Source organism: Podarcis raffonei, chromosome 4 (assembly GCF_027172205.1).
Source record: "Podarcis raffonei isolate rPodRaf1 chromosome 4, rPodRaf1.pri, whole genome shotgun sequence".
Taxonomy (NCBI): Eukaryota; Metazoa; Chordata; class Lepidosauria; order Squamata; family Lacertidae; genus Podarcis; species Podarcis raffonei.
In genome coordinates this window covers 33,811,284-33,835,315 of record NC_070605.1, presented here as the reverse complement: position 1 = coordinate 33,835,315, position 24,032 = coordinate 33,811,284, and the positions used below count along the sequence as shown (strand labels likewise).

At 39.3% G+C, this 24,032-nt stretch overlaps 1 protein-coding gene across 7 annotated transcripts in view; it reads right to left on the bottom strand.

Moving 5' to 3' along the window:
* ZBTB20 (zinc finger and BTB domain containing 20) overlaps nt 1-24,032 on the bottom strand; it is a 484,288-nt gene that overhangs the window by 79,477 nt on the left and 380,779 nt on the right. For 6 of the 7 annotated variants that reach the window (XM_053386091.1, XM_053386092.1, XM_053386087.1 and 3 more), the window contains one exon: nt 4,957-5,090. The gene's annotated coding sequence lies outside the window, so the exon portion shown is untranslated. Of the gene's footprint in view, nt 1-4,956; nt 5,091-14,223; nt 14,448-24,032 lie in introns of those variants that run through there. The other variant, XM_053386093.1, reaches the window with a different exon arrangement.

Genomic DNA, 24,032 nt, shown 5'->3' with positions numbered 1-24,032 from the left:
CATATTTCTTTTGCAGCTCCTGGATTAATTTTGCTGGTGCTTTTTGCATCAGATTCGCGTGCCTCCTGACCTTGATAATCTGTGTAGCCCTATCATGACCCACATCAAATCCTTCACCTATTAATCCCTCTCATTTCTCATAGCCTGCATTCTACTAATTCAAGTAATTCTCATGGTCCTCTGCTATTCTGTTTACTTATGTGCGCAGGCATACACTTTTGCTGGATTTCTTTCTGCATGGTGGCACCAATCTAGCTAAAGGTGGTTGGAACTTAAGTCCCACTGAAAGCAATAAAAGCTGCCCTAATTGCAAGCAACCTGTTCTATTTCTTTCAATGAGATTGAGTCATAATCAACTTTAGCTGGATTGCAGCCACAGTGTAGAAAACCAGGCAAAGTATGCAAAACACAAACATAAATACAATAGCAGATAGTTGTGCAGAAACCCGGTGAATAGCTTGAATGAGTGGAATGCATTTTGTGAGAGAAGAAAGGGATTAATAAAAGGGCTGGATGTTGGTCATGGAAGGACTACACCCACGTTTAAGATCACGATGAGGAGCATGAATCTGATATAATTTTTAAGTAGATTCTAAAAATTTGTTATGGATTTCAAATATACTTGAAATGGAATCTCTAGAAGCATCTTTTGTAGCTCCTTCTTCCTCCCATCATCTTCAAATTTTGGTGATGAAAGTGACTCATCGTACAAGAAAGAACACATTTTCTATTCTACACCAATAAGATAGTTGTAGAGCAGTTGCATATACATTCTTTCCAAAACTGTTTTATTTTTAATCTCAGGCACAGAGATATACATAGGTCTAACAGTCCCCTATGCAGATCCTGAAGACTACAAAGATTCCAAAGAGAATTCATAAAGAAAGACACAGTAAAGTTAAGACTACTACAGAATGCTCTGTGGGATTATCAAGACAGGAAAACTTTGCAGATGTTACTGTCTCTCTGGAGGAATAAATGCTTGCATTTTAATATTCTCAGCAGCTGGTTCCTGTTGAATGCCATCAGGATGATTCAGCCACCTCCCAGAAACAGTAGCAGCAGCAAGTGCACTCCTACAGATACAGATCTACAACACTTTAATGTTTTCAGGGCATTACTATTACTCTGACATAGTCAAAATGTCATTAAACTGTTATCAATTGAGCCAAACACAATCATTTGAATAGAAAAAATATACCACCACCACAGCCTCATAAGCACAGAACTTCTGTTTTATGGTATGCTGTGTACATAAACTTAGTCTGAATAGCCACATATTTAAAGATGTACCATTATTTCTTCCTCCACTTTTTCCTTGGCTCAATGTTCTCCATCCCAACCATCACTTACTTCAGTTAGCAAGAATTCTTTCTTCCTTTCTACCCTGAATTGAATGATACAGGTTAAAGCATGCTGCTTGTCGTCTTAATTTTTCCTTTCGAATCAACCTTCCACAACTCTGAAATTTAGATGGGTGCTCAGTGCCAGGTGGGTTATGAACTCTTGCCAACAATGAAAGCACGTGGTATTTATCAAGTAGTGTGCTTCCTGATATATGTCCATAATCCAGACCAGTTCTCTTTCTTGTTTTGTTTTTGTTTTGTATTTGTATTATAGCTGTAAGTTGCCTTCGTTGTTCTGCCAGATAGGCAAGTCATAAATATTGGAAAGAACGGCTAATATGCCATGTTAAACTTCAGATAACTCACCTAGAGCTCTTCCTCTCTTCTAGTTCTTTTGTATTTTTATCCACTATATTTAATTCACTGTAAATCCAACTGTGATCAAAACCGGGCAATAGCAAATACACTGAGCATAGCAGTAGTCTGCAAAGTGGTCTAAAGGGACTTAAGGCAAGTTTGTGAGATCACATTTTAAAAAATGCTCCACTGCAACACTATTTTATTTCAAAATGAGGGGCAACCCTGAAAATGCAGTTGCTATGAATATCTAATTAAAGGGAAAATCTGTTCTAAGTTTTCTAATGATGAAACAATAAAGATGAAGAAAAACAAAGCAAATGTACAGATTGGAACCAATATGTTTGTGCCAGGGCAATCTCTTAACTATAATTAATAGATTGGCAGCAGACTGCACTCCTACTCTAACTTCAAACCTTGGTTAAAAGCAAGCCCTGATAATGATTCTGCAAACATAATACAACTCCATGGTTAACATTCAGAGCCATGGTTAGAACATCCGATGCATTAACTATTAAAGTGTTACATGTTAAATGGGAGGGATAGTACCTCTGGTGGGCGACACGTCATGCTCCCTCTGAGATAGTTTGTCCACCTTAGGTCCCCACCCTGCACTCAGCTCTCACCTGTGGCTCCTGTGCCACATTCCAGGAATGGCTGACTGGCTGGCTAAACCAGGTGAGCCGATGGGTCTCAAACCCTCAGTGAGTTAGGGACCTCCCCTACATGCAAAGGCAGGCTGTGGCGGACTGAGCAAAAGAGACAAATGGTGGGTCCAACAGCCAAGAGAGCAGTTACTGCACATGCTGTAGAAGGAAGAGAGGGGCAAATGGGGCTTGCCAACCTGGGAAGGTGGTCCATCAAGGAGCAGAGAAACTCTGGTCCTAAACCTCTGCTGTCTTGCAGGGAGAAGAAAAGGCTAAGGAGTAAACCCTACACAAATCAGGAATGGAGTCCCTAAGATGGTTGGATGGCACCTTGTACACTTGCTTCCAGCCAGTTAGTGCCAAACATATTGCTCTGCTTTCCTTTGGACCATGTCACTGAACCCAAGAGGCGGGTCTTGTTGCCTGGGCAGCCCAGGACCTCCATACAGACTGCCCAGGCTTGCACCCCAGGGAGGTCACTTTGTTGCTGCTAACACAGCGGCTTGACTTCACGAGTGGTGGACCTTGGGGGGTCTCAAATTTCAGCGGCACCCTGTGCAATGTTAAAATTCAGCACCCCCAACCTCTTGTGCTCCATTCTAAATAACAGTTGCAGTGCCCCCTGTGCTACACCTGAAGCGGTCCCCTAAATCCACCTCTGATGTCACCTCCACAGGTGCACGTCATTGTCTCTCGAGATAGACGGATACTAACAATCTGCCATCAACACACTTAAACGTATATTTGCAAAGGCTAGTGCTTGGAAAGCTTTGGTACGATACAATTTAAAAGTGATAATGTCCCAGAAAAGCCTTATTTTTAAAAATATAGTCATTGCCATTGGGAGGAGCATTTAAGTGGCTGGACATAGCATCCTTTATAATATTAATAGTCTACATTTTGACAGGCACCCTCATTTTGTAGAACAATCTTGAGGCTTGTCTGTACTACTGCTACAAGGATATAACAACCACCTCAGAAACTGTGGTGTCTGAATAAAACCAAGCTTGAAATCGGCATAGCCCTGCATTACCCATAAAAGCCATGGCCTGAACTGAAGACTTGCCTATTCATATACTGCTGATGTACACACCCAAGTATATCTGAACTATAATTTTACAATTATCAACAAATCACAATTGCTGCATCTAAGCTGAGCTGATTGTGACCAACCTTAAACTCCTTTGTCCTATTCTGTCATCCTCTTGCCCTGGTAAATGTTGCATATGCAAACCCACCTGAGGTTAACTTCTCTTGCTTGTCCATTGTACAACCATACAAATCAGTTAACAATGAAGTTAAGGGCCATAGCTCAGTGGTAGAGCATCTGTCTTGCAATAGCCAGCGACCTTTAGCATTGAGTAAATGAAATGCAACTACTGCATGCTAAAAGTAGTGAAAAGTTGTTTGATTTTCTACATCACCACAGAAAAGTAATTCTACAAAAGAGGAGAGGTGACTGTCAACATAACAAAAGCATTTTCACTTCTTCACCAAAAAGGGAGATGAACACTCCAGAGTCGGAAGGAGGAATGACAAGCAACACTCTCCCCCCCAAAAAAAAAGTTTTATACAATTACAAAATACAATTTAACAAAAATCGGGGCACTGCTTGTACTATTCAGGTCAGTACTCAGACTTTGCCAGTCTTATATTGTGTGGGTGAATTTGTGGGTGTATTTGACACACACACACACACACACACACACACACACACACACACCCCATACAAGCTAAGTACATAGAAATATTCTGCAAGTCTAGACACTTCTAGCTACTACCACAAATTGTTCCTGCCCTTACAGAAGATTGATTGAAGTATGTGAAGGGACAATGATAATGTTGCAGCCCACTTTTCCAGCCTACATGTAGCTTTGCTTGCTCTGAAACTGGAGTTTCTTCATGAGAAGAATAAAAACTGGGTTTTGACATGCTGATGTAAAAATATCCCATTACAAGACACATATGTATCACTAGCTCTGTATATACAATACATAGGTCCCAAGGACAAGGACGTGCAACACAATGCAATGCGTCTATATGTGGTAGTTGAATTGTATTATTTATTATTCATGGACCACCTACTATTTCCCAAATATGGAAGTGTCATCCCATAATGAAATTATGTAGTATGTGATATGTAGTGCACTATGAAGAGTTGGTTTCACATAGTGCATAATTCTTCGGCACACAGTCTGAAGATGAAATTCACATTTATTATTATTCATTGCTTTACCCATAGAAATGATTCAAAGCAACTTAGAAACACAACTGGAATACAAAAACCAATAACAATAAACACAATCAATAAAAACCTCAAACGAACAAATGAACAAAACAAACAAAATCTACTGCACTCCTAAACAGAATCTGGCCTTGGCCCTATCTTGGCCGACTTATCTTCCCAAGATTTAAGCAAAGTCAAATTATGACACCTTCACTGCATGGGAAATTATCACCTGCATCCAGTGTGCTTTAGAAAGACGTCATAAGGAATAAATAACAAGGAATACATGCAAACCAAGATGTGGATATAATATCAGCTAATCTACATTTAGCTCAATCAATGTTCTTAAAACATAAACAATGTGTTAATACCAACTTACACTTGAGGAAGCGGTGTGGCCTCGTGATGAGAGCAAGTGCTCTGGATGCAGGCTGTGCAAAGTCTGCTTTCTGTTCTTATGCAGTCTTGGTCAACATGGACCTTCAGCAAAATTGTGTGAAGACACTTGCTTGTCTGTAAAAAACAACAACAACAATCAATTAATTAATGCAACTCATTATATGACACTTTCTGTATATCCACATAGGACATGAAGTGGCTTATAAACCTGAAAGTATCTGATAATAAAACAGTATCTGGAGCATCACAGATTAGCCGCCTCTACCCCAATTTATACAGGACTTTTAAATCTTAAAAAAAGACCACACCTCATCAGTACTTTGAACTTGGATGATAAAAACAGGCAGTCAGTGCAGGTTTGGTTGTTTCAAAATGATGGATGATTTGGGCCTATGTGATGGAAGCAACTGGAGCTAGCTCATCAGCCAAAGCGGGTAGAAAGCATTTGTATTCACTATATCAGGGATTTCACCAGAAATGTAGGCTAAAGTAGTATCCAAAAAGCAAACCTTGCCCTTTAGGGGCAGTGTAACCCTACCAAAGAAAGACAAAACCATGACTCCAAATTGGCTTAATACATCTGTCCAGTCTGTATTAATTTCCAATTCATTATCCATCAGACAATCTAGGCATTTGCTCAGGGAACCTAAAACTGCTTCTGAACTTGACAGAGAAGAAAGGCAGAATTTGGTGTCATCAGCATACTGGTGACACTGCAATCCAGAATGACTTAACTGTTTTCCAGTGGTTACATATAGATCTTAAAAAGCACAAAATAATGCTAATAGCAAAGTGATATAGTAAGTCTCTGTTAGTCAATTTTTATCGAACATCCTGACACTGTATGACTGGAGATGGTGCTATAAAACTGAATATTACCGTTAATTACTGAAGTGTCTTGAGGATGTCAAAATGTTTTTTCTATAATCTATAAATGTATGTCCATGTTCTTTTCTTCCTGCACATTCAAGTTCTTATTTCCCAACATTAATGTGTTCCTTAATAAAACAAATTCCAGAGTAGGGGAGGAAGTAGCAGTATTTTAACAGTGCCCAGTTATCATCACTCAAGGTTTAGGCAGAGAAAAAATGAGGAAAGCTTATGCAATTGCTTCTTCAGAAAGAATGTATAGAACAAAATGCAATGGTACATCAAAATACACACTCTAATTTGCATTTAAACGAGATATAATTATGTGTCCCAACTAACTGAAATTACATAATTTACAGTTTTATACACCATGTTTCTAGCATATACTTAAAACATATTTGATGTACACCTGAAAAATATAATGCAAAACCCGTGATGCAAACATGCAGCCCTATGTAATCAAGCTATACTTTCTGAGCAGCTAGGATTGAGAGTCACCCCCTGTAAGGTGGTGACTTGAGGCAGAAAAATCAGGTTCATCACAATGTATGTGATTCCAAGTTGATGTACCTCCATATATTTAAGAGATATCACTCAATCTTGATTCTACCCTGAGCAGAGATGCCAACTTGCATAAACTATTGTGGGGGCAGGTAAGCCCTGTCCTGCATAACCGGTCACAAGACGTGGAACAGGCACAACATTTGAATGGCAAGGCCTATTAACTTTTGGGGGGCAGCCCCCTCAAATATTTTATTAGGAGTTGGCTCCTATGAGCTTGAGACGGATCGATTTGCTTGCTCAAAACAAGGTGTTATGGTTGTATGCTACAATATATTTCTATATATAAGATTTTCAACACTGTGAAATTCTTGTTTGGCGTTGGGGGACAAGGATAAGTCGACTCCACTTAATGATCAATGATGGCCTATTTCTGCCATACTTCTTGACATACTATTTTTAATCTACCTTTCCTGATAGATATTTAACAAAATGTTTATAGGATCAGCTTCTGAAACCAGTAATGAATATAAAGCAAAAAATATTTGATCCGGTAAGTTGTCTGGGAACATCTGATGCAGAATCAGACTGTGGGCTTAGGGCTTAACCCACCCACTGGAAATGCCATGTAGGGAACAAAATGGTATGCGTATCAATACCCAGTGTTTATATGCATTTGATACATAAGAAGAGCCTGCTGGATCAGGTCAAAAGCCCATCTACTCCAGCATCCTCTTCTTACAGTAGACAACCAGATGCCTGTGGGGAAACTGCAAGCTGGACCTTACTGGTGGGAGAGGGGGAAAGTGACTGGGAGGGAGGATTTGGCACAGGAAAACAACAAGCTGCAAAAAAGGTTAAACATTCCATTGCTTCCTGCTACTTTTCTGCTCAGAACTACAGACTTCCAAAACTGATTTTCATTTTTAAAAAATGAGATATTGGCCTTCTGTTTAATTCAGAGTTCACTCAAGAGCAGGATATAAATGTCATGATTAAAATAAAAATAAAAATCCTGTACTATTAACCCAAGCAAAACTGAATATGTGAAGTGGATACTAACTTCTTAGACAGGTATATTTGTTGTATAAGCTGCAACCGATCTGTCCGATTCTGCTTGCTAGAGGTTTAGTACTGGGGATTCCCCCCCCCCCACAAACTGTAATACTAAGGATATTCTGAGGACTCACAGACCAGAGGATTTCTTTCTTTTTAAAGAATCCAACAATTGATCTCCTCACAGGCAAAGACTTTGGCAACTTTCTAAATACACATAATTTTCTTTGCTATTTCCTGATTCTCTGGCCAGAAAAATAATTACAGAACTTATTTTCTGTAGGGAAGGAGCAGAAATTGTTTCTCACGCTAGATCTGCAGGCTTTCTGGGATACATAGTAGAGATTAACAGGTCACAGAGAAATTTTATTATCTAGGGTAATGAAAAGACTGCATTAACAGACTAGCTCCTTTTCTACTCTTAATATGGTCAGAACTTTAAAAGGCCGACTGAGCATAAAACAAGTCTTTGAGGAATGCCAAGAGAATTCTTAATGGAAGGACCGAATTCAGTTCACAATTCTGATTTCATTGTGAATAGTAGCAAGCACAAACCCTTATGCAATATATCTTAACTGCAACATCTTAATTAAGATCCTTAACCGGAGGGAGGGAGGTGGAGAAGGTCAAGAAAACCACCTGTGTGATATGCAACCCAAAGAAGAGCTTAAACTGTAAGATTTGGATCTGGATTTTAGAGGTCTTATAGCTCAAGCAGCTCTGAAGAGATCTAATATATAAAATGTTAAGTATTACAGGGAAAGGATTTATTTAAGGAAGGCTACATCTGATTTTAAAAAGAAATGGGTATATGCAATGTGGCAAGCCAAAACAGCCGCAGTAAGAAAAAGTTAGTTACACGGAATTCTATTTCTTATCCCCGAATTGAAAATAAACTTAAAAACTAGAAAATACTCATAATTATTTAATACAGAAGCACACCTATGATTATCTCACATTCTCACATTCTGATTTTCGTTATATTAATCCTAAATGGAAAAGGAAACAATCACGAGATTTTTTTCCAGGACACACTAGTTTATCATCATAAACAAAAATCTAAATTACAAAATGGGGGAGGGCCTTAGGAAGAAATGCTACTACACCTAAGATAAGAAAGCCAACAAACAAGTATGTGTGGTCAATACAAAATAAAACTACAAGGCTTGCTATGGCTCATTTTGCATACAAATAGATAGCCAAGTGAACAAACGCTAAATGAAAAGTTATTCTTATATACAGATACTCCATTTCAGCAAGAAATTAAACTTCAAATCTCTGCCATCTGAAAGCAGCAGGGCAGCGTATCATGTTAAAGGAAAATCTGCTTCTCTTCTCAGTAGTTATCCTGTTAGTGGCCTTTAAGCAACACTGTTGCACCCAAGACACACGTGTTACACAAGCTGGTTTTCCCCTTGGCAAACATCCATCTAAATAATCATCAGGCTCTGCTATGCTTGGTTTTTTAAGATAAAATGGGAGCACACATTACCTAGATATCGTTTTAAACTCCACTAAAATTATACCGGAAATGTATTTGGCCCTACTGAAAGCAAGTTACTCCTTGTTCTTGCACTCTTCCAACAAGAGGCTGCTATCCTTTTCAGCAATAACCTCCTGAACATGCATGATGTATTCATCAGATGAGACGACAAATAACCACTTTGGCCCAATGTCTAGGTTTTACTGTTCACATTTTGAAAGTTCTGCCTCGACTCCGATTTTTGACATTAGAAAAGAGACAGTTACTTGAGAACATGGTTTGCTGGGAAAAAAGTCACCTGATCTAAACCTGTTAGACAGAACAGATTTTCTTCTGAGATGGTAAAAAGCTTTAAGCTTTCTCCCTTCCTTCCATCCCTGTACTGATTAGCATATTCACTAGGTTAATATTTGCCTGCATAAAGGCATAAAAAAATATTTCGGATTACAAAGTTCAAGCCTACATTTTGGAGGAATTTTAATCCGATGTATTAGGTACCATCCCCAAATAAGTGCCACTGTTGAATTGCTAGGAACCCAGGAAACTCTGATCACCTGGGACAAAAGTCTGACAAATAAATATACACACACTTAATTGCAATAACTACTAAGAGACTTATTGAATGTGGGAACCAGTAAGTACAACACAGTATACGTATTAGTTGTGCGCTATCAAAAATAGTTATAGCACTAATTTCCAACCCTGTTTTTCTGAGCAGGATGAAACTGCACGTTCCTCAGTTAGAACAAGCCAATATAAAATATTTAAAATGAAACTAGAGTGCAAAAAGCCTTGAAAATGTCTTCCGCGGTTAGAGAATTTCTCCAGTTATATTCATATGTGGGGGAGAGGGGAGAGGGGGACGGGAAGGGAAACATATTTTTTTTTTAAAGAGTTGTTGAGAATAAGAACAAGAGATTGTAATTGTGTAAGATAGTATGTTGCTACTAAATAACAGGAGACATGAACTATGACTATGAAAACACTACTACAGTGAATGAATGCTTCATTTTTAGACAGTGTCTAATTAAAATAATAAAATACTTATCATTTATGTAGTTCATGGAAGTGCTTCAGTTGTATTACCTCAGCATTCCTAACAACAGCCTGGCAAGATTAGTGAATAATACTAATACTAATCTATCATAGTTCAAGGGTTGAGGCTGGGAACTGGGATGCATAAGTTTGGAGCTGAGGTGAGATCTGAAGTGGACAAATCTCAGAATTTTGTACTTTAAGACCAGATCGGATATAGCAAAAACTTGGAACAAAAACATTTAAATGATACAATGCATACAACACCGTATCTTGGCACACAATATTAAGGCAAACAATTGCCTCACAAAATACAGCATGGAATATTTTAAGTTTGAAAACTTATAGAAAATTAAGTCATGTTTAGATAATTTAATGAAAACCAAAGTAACTTCAGAACTAAAATAGATCAAGTAGATACACCATGTCAAAGAGGCCAAGACCTGAGATGCCTTCTGATTGTTACATACCATGCAGCCTTACAGTCAGTTCTGTGCACCTTTACTCAAAGGTAAGTCCAGTTGATATCAGTGTGACTTAATCCTAATAAGCAGAGGGCTGCAGGCTAAAGATGAAGGTGCTTTCAAAGTTAGCATTCCAAGCTGCTATTTTATCAGTGCTATGGGTTCCCTCAGGTCATATGCCTTAAGTCATAGGAGGTAATTAGGCAGGTCCATCATCAAAACTTATAGTGATGCACCTGACTTCTGATCCCTGATTACAACCTGCTGTGGGAAAACCATTATACAAATTTCCTGGAAAGTCTGGAAATGGAGGAAGAAGAAGAAGAAGAAAGGTTAGAGATATTTCACTTCCCCATAGACAGCACTTGATAGTAATATGAGAGAATTTGTAAGAACTGCCACTAGGAACATTCACCTTGTCTATTGTCCTTCCTCCTCCATTACCACACATTATTGCTAAATGCTACATACAATTTTCAGCTTAATCTGAATCATTCCTTAGCTTACTCTTGGTTTCCTCTGTAAAAAATTCCAACTGGATCTGTCTGAACTTCCAGTGAAATTCATGTGGGTGCATATATTTCTGTATACAGATTTTAAAACTTATTCTTGAGAATAACTTGTTCGTATAAACAAGGTAACACAGGGGTAAACTAACTCACAAATCCAAAGGATATTCTGACAGAAATCCTAGCATTCTGACTCCAGATTAAGAAAAGCAATTCCTACCTACCATTTTACATAAGGAAGAAAAGAAACGATGTGAAAGGGGTCATATATGCACATACGAACACGCATGCAAGAAAAGGATAAACAACACACTCTACGTTAAATGAAATTTGGGCAGCTAACTTAAAACAGACTATGGAATTAATTAATGCTCTGTCTTTATGTAAAGCATATGAACAAAAAGCATAGAGAAAAAAGAATGCACACAGAGACATAAAAACAGGAGGGGAACAGGAGAAAAGGAAATGAAAAGAAAAGAAAACAAACAGAGTTCTAACAGGCCCATTCTGCTAAAGGGAGTCCAACTAAAGAGTCATATGATATCTGATAGTGCAGGACACGTCGCCAGGAGCTGGAGCGGATTGCCTGCAGGAAGAAAGAGCCAGTGTGTTTCTGCTCAAAGAGCTTTTCTTTCCTAATTTTCTTTCCTCCCCCCTCGTCTCTTTCTCTTTTCTCCTGTACTGTGAATGCCTTAGTATCTTAGGTCAGGTCCATGAAGAATCTCAGAAAAAAGAACTATCATCTTTCACTGTACTTCTGGATGCAAAGATAGCTCTGGTAGAAGATGCCTCTTAGCAGAGACTGAAGGGACTTATGTAGATTTTGGCATGGACTACCCCTCCCTCCTGTTGCCACCTCTGGGAATACAGACACAAAATGGACACATACCACGTTATAGAACAAAAACAAAAAGGATATCTTAAGAAAAGATATACAGGAGGTACAGACATGTCGGTTTTTTCTATGAAAATGACAAAGATTAGAGGTGTTCATTACTTGCTTAATTATATTTTAATCTTTACAGAAAGAAGAATGCACAGTAAACAAATAAAATAACGAAAAATGCAGAAAAAAATTGGGGAGATAAAGGAAGAAAACGCTAACTTTTTAAAAGAGGATATAATTTGCCAAAAGTTGGACAATTTCTACTGTGTTTCAGGAAATACTGGATGTGTCCAAGATTTCTACACTCTTTTTTTTCTATTGAGATATTTCATGCTCAGCTATGGAGTCCTCTACGGTAAGACTAGATCAGAAAACACTTTTATGTTTGCATCGTGAATCTGGTTTTACTCCAATTGCTGCAATTAAGTTACTCCAAAATTATAGCAGTAACTGTAGGACAAACTTGCCTTTGTACCTCCTCTGTAAACATAACACATTCCTTCTGAAATAACATCTACTAAGTATGTGGGACTGCCAAAATCTGTATTACATAAACACATACAGCACATATGTGACTGTAACAGACCACCTCTTTAAGCAGAGGATTGAATGAAAAAGAAAAATAGCACTGATAATGATAATCATCCTTTGTGTCCCAAAACAATTGCTGTAATTACTTCCAATCTAGTCCCACACATTTTGCATACATGTAAAATTACACATACTATGATAGTAATGATGACCACGTACATGCTTCCACTTGCTCTGGTGAACTACTAAAAGTAATGATTTAACAAAAGTAGTAATTAATTATTGGGGATGACTTTGATTAAAAGAAACCTTTCTTGAGTGTGTAAATGTTCAAGATATATTGAACATACTTGGATACGTTTTAAAACATGAAGAATTGTAGACATTTGCTACTATAATTCCATGTAACATGTTATTGAATTGCTACTCAACTTTGCCATCTTATGATACTAGCCAAAATATATTGTGCTCTGTTTGTGTGTGTGTGTTTGTGTGTGTTTACATCTATATGGAGAGAAAGAGAGAGAGGTTCAAATCCACAGAATAAAAACAAACAAAGATGAAAACCAGGTATGTACTATACTATAGGTATAGTTCCATCTATAGGAAAGATAAACACAAACTGTAAAGCTCTCCTAACCTCTTGGATAACCAAGTGTGCTATGATTAACATAAGGCCAAAGAAAACTGCCCCCAGATGTGTGTATAACTGCTGCATCCTTTCAGAGGCAAACACACTTTCCTCCCACAAGCCCTTACAAACTTTGGGGGGACTGGTGACAAAAAGTAAATGAACCCACCCCCATTCCATCATTTCTTGTGCACAACATCTTACCCATTCTCATTGCCTCTTCTATTGCTCAGGTGAAATGTCTTGAAAGGCAAAGAAAGAAGGGGAAAAGGGGGGGGGAGAGAAGAGCCTAAGTTTCTGCCAGAGAACCCCATCAAGAAAAAGTTAACAAAGCAACAGCTACATTGAATTTTAAAAAGGACAACTGTGGGGGGGGGGATTCAAACTATTTTCTTAACCCCCCTCCCTTTTCTTAGTTCAAAAATGTATTTTAGGAGGGAAAGAGAAATCACATCCCTTTTCAATTTGGGGCTTTTGTGTGCGTGCGGCTGCCACTGTTTCTTTCCGAAAGAAAAGGGGGGGACCCTAAAAAACAGAGGGGGGAACATATCTGAGGCGTTAAGCTTGCACTCCCCCCCCCCTTTTCCTTTGTAAAGAACTCTTTGTTCTCTAGTGAAAATGCTGGAGGAAAGAAGAAGAAGAAGAAGAAGAGGGTGGGGGGAAATCCCCGGGCAGCGACTCCCTGAAACAAGTGCAAAACACTTAGAGGCTTTTGGGCTGGCTGGGAGCCAGAAACCTTCCCGCTGTCTGGTTAGGAAAAGAGGGGGGGGCGCGGGGGAGAGAGAGAGGCAGCGCGAGGGGGGGGGGGGAAAGAGACATTGGCACTTCCTTTAATAGACATAGGAAGCGGGATTTTTTTTCCCTTTCCTTTTTTTCAAAACTGGCGGTCAAGCGTTAAGTAACTCCCAGCCTAAATCCACCTGCTCGGAATGAACTTGGGTAACCCCCCTCGGGGTGCCTGAGGAGAACCACCTACTCCAGACACTTCTCCCGCTCCCTGAATGTTGCTGCTGCTGCTGCCCTGCTTCCATTCTTCCTGCTCCCGTCACACCAGTGCCCACGGCTCGCCTCTCTCTCCCCGCCCGCCCGCCCCGCTTCAAAGCAACAACACACCAAAACACACGCTCGCTCCATCTCCCTCTTTTTTACCTCCCTCTCAAATAAAAAAAAAAAAAAAGAAGGAAAGAAACGGAAAGAAGAAAAAAAAATAGACAAAAAAGAGAGAGGCGCCTTTCCCTCACGGTTGCGGCACAGTGATAAGGGGTAGCGAACATCTCATACCTGGTGTGAATGTTAATCAGCCAGGAGTTCTCCTTTTCCCCAAGACAGGGAACTGTATCCTTCCAAATTTATTAGAACCTCCTCCACTGGCTCTTTGAAAAACCTTCTTTGTCACCCTCTTCCCAAGTCCTGATACACTTTTTTTAAAATAAAAAAAATAAAAAAAATAAAAAATGGCTTCGGAGCTCCTTCTATTCTTGATATTGATTCTCCCTCTCTCTCTCTCTCTCCCTCTCCCTCTCTCTCTGTCTCCCCCCACCCCTCCTCCTTTCTCCTGTCTCTGTCTCTTCTGAGTGGTCTATTGATAAGTCCCTAGAGGCACTGGGTCAGCTTGCCCGTAGGAAACCAGACACAATGCACAAATCTCCGAGTGCCATTCTGCCATCAGCAAGCAGACCACGTTTAGGAGAGAGGAGGAAAAAAAACACAACAGTGGAGCAAAAGACAGAGAGAGAGAGAGAGTGAGAAAAAGACTGATTGGAACAGGAGGGAGTGAGAGAGAAAGCAAGGGAGAGAGTGAGAGAGCGACACTGCCAGTCAGGTTAATCATCCCTACTTTAATTAGCTGTTCGGCTTAGACATAAAACAATTGAATTTGAATGATCTGTCAGTGGGCTCGGCTGAACCAAAAGGGAAACGCGAATATTACAGAAAAGACTGTTGGTGGATTCTGATAAGCTAGACTGGAAATCCTCAAAGGGTAACTATTAAAACTTGCCACAAAACAAAAAGTACAAATACAAATGGCATTATACAATAAGCTGTTTCTTAAAACAGCTGTAGATCTAGATGCCCATCTCCTTTTTTCCTTTCCTTTTACCAGTGCTAGGTTTAGACTTGACAAATACATATATAAACTCCAGAACAACACAAATCTTTTAAGTCTGGTAGGAGAGAGTGGCTATCTGGCAAGTACATTTTTTTTTTAACTCTATAAGAACTTTCCTGAAATTTGCCTTACAGAACAGATGGAGTTTAATACTGACAGACCTATGTATGTGTGGGGTGATAGATAGGACCACCATTTTTACTTTCACAAGGAAGCAAATTGTCATTACCAAGGATGCCTTATTATAGGACTGAAACTCGGGGGACTGAAAGCAATGCTTACTTCAGCTCTTCATAAGAAAAACCCTGCTGGGTCAAACCAAAGATCCCTCTAGTCCTGCAACTTGCTGACCACAATGGCCAAACAGAATTCCCATTCCTACGGTCCAGAAGGGCAAGGTACTTCTGGGGGATACTGCCAGTCCACCTGGGTGCCAGGCACTGGTGCAAGACTCTCACAAGTGCAGCAAGCTCCCTCTGTTGGTGCCATTGGGATAGTCCCTCCTAATGCAAATATATTTAAGTTGGCGTTTTTGTGATTTTGCAGCAGCTGTGCAGCATGGAGGAAAAAGCTAAACTTCCCTTTCTACAGTCCCAATCTTAAAATCATAGAATTTTAGCATTCAAAGGGACTACAATTGTCCCCTCCCCTCCCCAGGGCAGCTCTTTGCAATGTTAAAGTGCACATTAATTCCTTTTATGCAATTAACATTCTATCTAGCGTGGCTGTGAGTGCAATGGATTTCCAAAGAATCCAGGATCTGTTTTACACCAGGACACTTCTGTGCAATGTTAGAAGTAGACTTCTGGATAAGCTTTTACATTTTAAGTTTTCTGGACAGGACCAGAAAAATTCTGCATTGAGCTTTGCAAACCGCTGGCCTTTCATACATTTTAAGTAATAGTAAACAACAGTGAGACTATCACTCATTTATAAATGTTAGTTCATTGAAGTTGACGGTATATTAACCTGGTTGTTGACTATTCCTGAGCTTAAGCAAAGCAAAACAAGACAAGACAACAACAAGCAGAGCAGTACCAATCAAGGCAGGTATCAATGATTGATAGAGGATCATGAGTTCTGTGGACAGAAAGGCAATGCTAGGTATTATGAATAAGCAATTCATTCCACTATAGAAAGTCTTTAAGAAAAGGAGTAAATTCTCACTAAAAAAGCAGGTGCAGAGTAATTTATTCATTCAGACCTTGGATGCAATCTGAGGTACAAATGGATTAATCCTAGTGATAGACATCACACTGAAGTGCTGTATAGCAAAGCAGGTGAGATATTTATGACACTTCCGAAAACCTGACATAATTAGTACCTCAAATAGGGAAACATGTAACGTTGCTGTTGCTGTTACTAAGTGTACCACATTTGACAACCCAATATTGAATTGGCAAGATGTCCATTTAGCATGCGGGTGATGGTAGAATGGTGGCATAAAGGTCGTATAAAAAATCAGTTTACTATACATGCCATTATTATTATATCTCTGAGTTCCAGCAGCAAGACTGGGAAAGCAGATTACCCTGAAGCAGGGCTTTTTTTCAGCTGGAACTCGCTGACACCTCTCAGGTGGGTGCCATTGCCATTATAAGAGAACAAGGAAGAGAACACGGTGAGCTCTGGCACCTCTTTTTCTAGAAAAATAGCACTGCTCTGAAGTTGCATAACATGTTCTCTATATTCCAAACAGGGTAAGGAGAGCCGCACTAACACTATGAAATTCTGGTCTAGTGTGTCAACGTCAGCTGAACAATATTTATTTATTTGTGACAACAACCACTGTCAAAGCAACAAACCAATAATTAAAAACCACCAGCAACGAAACCATATTTTAACACACACACCCCAATTAATAATAAAAATCCACAAAATGGGATTGCATTGGCAAACACACTATGCAATACCCTGCCCAACAAGGCCTGCCTGAGGCCTATACTGTTGTTCTTTTGACAGCATAAAAACCTGTCTGATCAGGTTGACAGTACAATTCCAAGCCTTCCATGTCTGTCACTTCTGAAATGGAATTTAGGTTTATGGGTATTTTAGATTGAGCTTCTCAGTTTAAAGCAGGGCTTCTCCCAGATATCTGAAATAATTGGGAGGCACATATGGGAAGAGCTGCGCTCTATATGGTAAACAAGAAAAAAAGTGTTGAAATGCTTAAGTGGTCAACATAGACATTTTGAACCGGGCAGTTAGTACCACAGAGCTAGAAGCAGGGCAATATACACACTGAGATTCATCCCTGTGAGGAGATGAGGCACAGCATTCCGCCCTAGTGGCAGCTTCAAAACCATTTGTAAAAGCAGTTCCACACAGAGTGGATATGAGTAATCCAAACAGGAGATTACTAAAGCATGGATTACTTAGGACAAAACCGTATTTGACCACAGCCAGCTCAGCAGCCTGAAATGGTAAAACACACTCCTGCTACTGCCATGCAAGAGTCCAAAATGAGTACAAGGTCCAGGGACACTGCCAGGGTGCAAAACTTTTTTCTTCAAGGGGAGTGTGCTGGCAAAAGCACATTTCCCACTGGTTTAGAGTTGGCCCAACATAATCACTTCTGTCTGGCTGAAATGGAAATGTATGCCAGTCACCCCACAAATGTATTTTCATGAATGTTTTCAGGGAATCTACCACTGTTCCCTGATTTGATGAAAAATAAAAATAAAACTGGGCACTGTCATTATATGTTTAAAAGGACTGGTGACAAGACAGAATTTCAAGGAAACCCACAGGTCAAATCCCATGTGATAGAGCAGCAGTCACTCAATGCTACTACCCTTTAGCACTGCCCCTGAAGATAGGAGAATCTTTGGCAACGAGATGTCCCCAATTCCCACTAGTCTCAAACAGCTCACAAGTAGTTGATGATCAATAATATCAAATGCCACTGAGAGGTCTAGGAGAATGAGCAAGGTTATATTCCACTGTCAAACTCTAGATGCAGATCATCGACCAGGACAACTAACGTCATTTGAAGCATGAACTCTGACTGAAATGGGTCTGCTAAAATTATATCGCATTACTGCTCCATTGTTTAATTTCTGAAGGGATAACCTAAACTTTTGACAAGATAATTTCATTAGAGAAGAATTCTTCATGTTTCTTTAATATTTGTATAGAATAAATCAATTATTACAAGCCTATCAGCACTTTTTTGTTAGCCTATTTGTGCTGAAATATAGATAATGATTTGATGGTCAAATGTAATTATTTTCCTACACTGTAAATGACTACAGGACAGCCTTTTAGAGAGTCAAGTGAGCCCATATTACTTCTAGACTGATCTAGATGGAAGCTTTGCAGAAAGATGTACCAATGGATTCAGCAAGGCTTACTCAATACTTAGTAGGATAATAGGCCCAATTTTAGATATAGAGTCATACCTTGGGTTCAGGTTGCGCGTTTTTGGGTTGCACACTGCGCCGAACCCGGAAGTACCAGAACGGGTTACTTCTGGGTTTCGGCGCTCACGCAGAAACACCAAATCACGCTTTGCGCATGCGCAGAAGCACCGAATCACGACCCCGCGCTTGCGCAGACGTGGCGCTGTGGGTTGCGAACGCTGCAGGTTGCGAACGTGCCTCCTGCACAGATCATGTTCGCAACCCGAGCATCCACTGCATTATGGTTGTTATACAATTAGTGTATAGAGCCCATTCTACAGCACATTTAAACATAGTACTTGGATTCCAACCAACTTATATTAAGCTTCAACTGATTATTGAGTTGAAAATGGATTTCATTAATTAAGCAGCTGATAAAAATTGCAATAATAAAAATAAGAATTGAAGAAGTAGGAGTGAAATCAGAAATCCCTTTCCAGCAACTTAACTAAAGTACTTCTGATAAACATGAGTACTTAAAAAAAAAATCTAATTAAGAACATGAAAATACTTGTCTACATGACAGGTCCAATATCCAAGCTTTTAACACAAGATTATTTAAATTAATAGAATAAACTTTGTTGTTTATTGAGGTTAGTAACCATATATTTGATCTACTGTTAAGCAGAGATACCAGTTCATATAATAGTGCTAAAAAGAGCTTCATTGGCTGTTCTGGGTTTGGATGTGGGAAACTTCAAAGCCCTGTACTTTGATGAAACTTATGGGATTGTTTTCAGCAACTTACTGTCTCTCGTAAAAATATGAGGCTATCTAAGATGTACAGGATATAAATGTAATTTGTTTACTAATTAACTCACCTAAAATTACAAAACAAACTAGACTCTGCCTATTAAGAACATGCCTTTTGTCAAAATTGTTGAGCTTTCTTTAGATTTGCAAAACCAAAAGAAAGAAAGAAAGACATGGGTTGCCTTATGTCTGGATTTTCCTGGACATTCCAGAGATTTCCGCCAAGATTCTGTTTTCACCCCCAAATCTAGGCTATGTCGGGAAATTCTGGATGTATGGCAGCCATATTTCCTTCACTCCTTGTGTTCTTCAGCCAAGATTGAAAGCACACCATGTTTTTACCTCTGGAGCAATCAAGTGATGTACAGAGCTTATTAGGAACAATGTTGACAGCATTTTCTTATAGGATAGTGAGAGGGTTCAGACTCCCTTTCCTTGTAGCATGCTTAATCTGCACTGGGCTTTCGATCAGCAGCCAGCACATTAATTAACTGATTAATAAATGGGTTAATTACACCAATTAATCGATTTGTGTATACAGTCCTAATGCAAATAATACAAATGATACCTGATTGTTATTAAGTAGGCATGTAACCCTGTTTTACAGATCTATAAACTGAACTAAGTAACTATTGATATGGCAACAGCAAATCAGAGGGCATAAAGTGACAAATCAAATCAGAGCATGAGCTAGGGTTATGATTTAAAAAATCCCAAGTCAATTACCTCCTCCCCCAGTACACATATTACCCTAAAAAAAGGAAAAAAGAACAAAAAAGGTAGAAAGGTAAATACAAATAAAACTATTTAAGATTCATTTTTATAGCATTAGCTTCTACAGAATTTCTTACTGACATTCATTTGATATTGCATTACCAAATGAAGTGAATACAGAGAGTCTGAAATGTGTTATACCTTCAGATGATTTTGGACTCCAACTCCCATCAGCCCCAGCCATTTTTGAAATCAAATTATTTCAAAGCAGTTTGCAATGAAATAAAATAAAGCAACAATAAAATACAACTAAAAACAATTCTAATAAGATGACAAACCAACAGGCAACAGAGAATAGCAACTGAAAACCGAAAATGTAAGAAACAGCAACTAGAAGTACAACAAAACAGAAATACCCTGCTCCCAAAATGTTAGAAGGGATAGAATGAGATACAGTACAGAGTTCATGGAAAGGCGTTCTATATCTCCAGAGTTACAGCCAAGAATATCATGTTTCTTATATAGACCAGTCTGGCTTCCAAATACTACAGAACATGAAGCAGAGTCCCCTCCATTTTCACTGCTGCAGGGGTGGGTGTCTATATCATTTTGGACTCTATTCCTAATTATGTCTTTTTAATTTCCAAATGAAATCCAAAGGACAAGTCTAGTTCCCAAGTCAGCAGCTCCCTGCGTCTCCTGGAAAACCTCTTCTAAAACTGAATGGAGTTTCAAAAGCAGTTTTTGATACAGCACAAAGTTCTGCTATTCAAAAAAGTGTGTGTGGAGGGGGGGGAGGTCCAAAATTCAACTGAATATGGACCTAAAGCCACCGTCTGGATCAGAGTGAAGACATTTTGTTTGATATCACCTGTAACCTTTTGTTGCTTCATCTAGTTTGCAAAATTTGTGATTACATGCCCTCTGGGGGAGTATCAGTTAACAATTGCAATTCCCCCTCCCCCAACCAACAAATCCAAATATATTGGATTTTTAAATGTACTAGTATAAGGGAAGCACGTTTTTCCTATCAGTTGGCCCAAGAAATCTACAATTGCCTACAAATTCTGGATTTCTTCCTTCTTGCAATATAATAAATATTATATGTATGTATACATACATATTATGTATGTATACATAATAACATATGTATAATAATATATGTATGTATATATGTTATGGATTCAAAAACCTGAGACTCCAAGGTGAAATCAATAGCATCAATGAGGAAAAACACAAAACTACTTCGTTTTTATAAATGAGTATATTTTGCCAGTGTATCAGGAATGGAGGGAGGCAACATTAGTAGTGGAACATGTAGCAAAAAAGACTTAGCCCCTCCCCGGCCCTGATCTAAATATTGGGATCAAACGATATATACACCATACCCTGAGGGACACCAGCCACCAGTGACATTGTCAAACATACAAGCTCTGTGCCCTTCACATACCATCCTCTCTTGTGCCTAAAGAGTAAGAATGGCAAAAACAGCTAGTGAGAAAGTGTAACATTACAGGCATACTAGAGCCATCTCCTGCCCTTCCAGCAGCCGAATGCTAATTCATGCTGTTAGTTATGAAATCACCAGCTCAGAAACAATGTTTAATATGCCTTATCAACAGGCCCTTAGTGAATGAATTATTTAACCCTCCCCAAAGAATGAGCTTGACACTCCTGCTCCCGAGCATAACATGGGAACAGGTGCAAGGTTTTTATTTCACTGGCAAAAAATAAAAAATAAAAAAATACAAACAAAATCTTCCATCTCCCTGTACTCTGAAAATTCTGAACCATGTTTGCTGAAACTTTCCAAATAAAAAGAAATCAGCCTAAGGCAGAAATTCAATGAATAGTTAAAATTTGACAATGTTATAAGCCACTGAAAACAGGATGTTATAATAGAGGGTGGTAATTCGAGGAATCTTTATGTATGTCAAAAAAGATTAAATCACAGTTGCTCAAGCACAATCTTATGTAAATACAAGTACTAAGAGATGTTACTATGGTTTTTCATTTAGTTCTTTTTTCGAGGTGCTTCTCTTATCTGTGTAAATCTTCTGAAAACTTTTGTGAACCCCCCAAAAATTCAAGGTAGAGTAGCCAGAGAACTGTTTTCCTGGGAATATATGAAACAAGTCTTTGAGTATTAATGCACCTAGCACCAAATAACTGGAGAGCTGGAAGGTTTGCCAGGGGTCATCCAGTCCAACCCTCTGCAATGCAGGAATCACATAGTATGCTGAGGACATGGAGCTCTACTTCTCCATAACATCTGAATCAGGAGAGGCTGTGCAAGCTTGGGACTACTCTCTTAATGGAATGCTAAATAATAAATGCAATGGGTGGAATGCTATGCTATTATGACCGTTCTGTCAGTGCAATAATTTCTGCTTCCCAGATGGAATGATCTCCCTTCTACTGATTTGGGAGTGTGTGTGTGTGTGTGTGTGTGTGTGTGTGAGAGAGAGAGAGAGAGAGAGAGAGAGAGAGAGAGAGAGAGAGAGAGAGAATCCAGCCTAACAGCTTCCCTGTAAATACTGGGAATTAGGGGTACATTACCATGTGACTATCAACTTAATTCCAGATGAAGATGCATGCAAAGCATTCAGCAGTGCCATTTCATGTCAGTTGCTGCCTTCCATCAGTTGGTCACAATGGTAGCCAGAAGCAGATATACAGAAGAGACCAGCTGCTGGCTTCCTCCACAGGGCTCTGACTTGGCAATGTTTTCTTTCATTCACTTCAGAATGATGGGATATGAAGTCTTGTCAAGCCAGGCCACAGTGGAGAAAGTTGTTCATCTCCTCTCCAGCATTCTGGTTGGGAAGACATACAGTCAAATAGGAAATAGTGTGTGAATCTCTCACATGCTGCCTTTCTCTAAACCACCTCTGCTTTCTCAACAAATTCACTTGGAAAAGTGGCACTACTGAGGTAAGAAGCAATGGGTATGTGTTATGAGTTTGTGGGCGGGGAAGAAGGCTGTACGCAAGATTCTTCTAACACCTAGATCCAGCAAGTGTTAAAATATAAGATAGGCTAGCTTCCTGTGTTGAGGTGATAGCTTAGATGATGGGCCATTAAAGGAAAGGAAAGGGGCTCTGTGTGAGATGGCAAATGGATGGGGTCTCTCCCTTCAGAAGCGAGCTGGAGAGAAAGTCAGAGCAATGTTTGAGAGCAATGTTTGATTTCTGTTTGAATCCAAGGCTACAGCTATGGGAGAAACAGGCCACTTTTGGGGTGCTAATGCTGTATACCCCTCCATCATAGGTTTATGTTATATATATATGTGTGTGTAAATAAACCATATATCATAAAGACATCACAGACTCTGCTGTGTCTCATTTCCAAAGGAAACACAAACAGTAGAACCTCTGGAATCTCGTACCACTCAGAGTGGTGGGCAACAATACATTGGTTTCAATGTGATGGCCCCTTCACCCCACAAATGTTGAAGCATGTCTCCAAGTCCTATGGGACATACTCTCACTTGCTCACATTTCTCTTTCATCCCATTGACCCTCCTTTTTCTACATTCCTGTTCTGCGTCAAATTGAGCAGCAGTGGGGATGGAGGGGCCTTATGATATGAGTGTTGCAGGGGGAGAAGTCTGACCTCATAAGAAGGCTGATAATGGTCCTCTCCCACTAAGACTACCCTGCCTGTCAAATACACTGGGCACTTTAGTCATAGAAGACTAATAAAAGCCTCAGATCTGTTTCAGACGTATATAGAATGCAGGGCTGAAAGAAAGTGTAGTAACATTTGCTTACTGTTTTCTGCTTCTTTGCAATTCCTAAAGCAGAATTTTTATGTCTCTTCAAATAGTAGGACATGCAAGCTGTCCTTGCATCAGGGTCACCTCAGCATATGACAGAAAGGTTTGCACAGAAATTCTGCTTCAGACATTATGTAGGAGAAAGAAAACATTAATCATCCATTATTCCTTTTCCTTTTCTAACCTTCCAACTTATCTTTTCTTCAGTGAGACAATGGCTGCATTTGCACATAATGCTAAACCATAGTTTAGTGGTATGATGATGAGTTTGTGTGAGCCTTGGATTTGTGCAATTCCCCTGCAAGGAGCAAACTTAAACTATAATTTGACCACA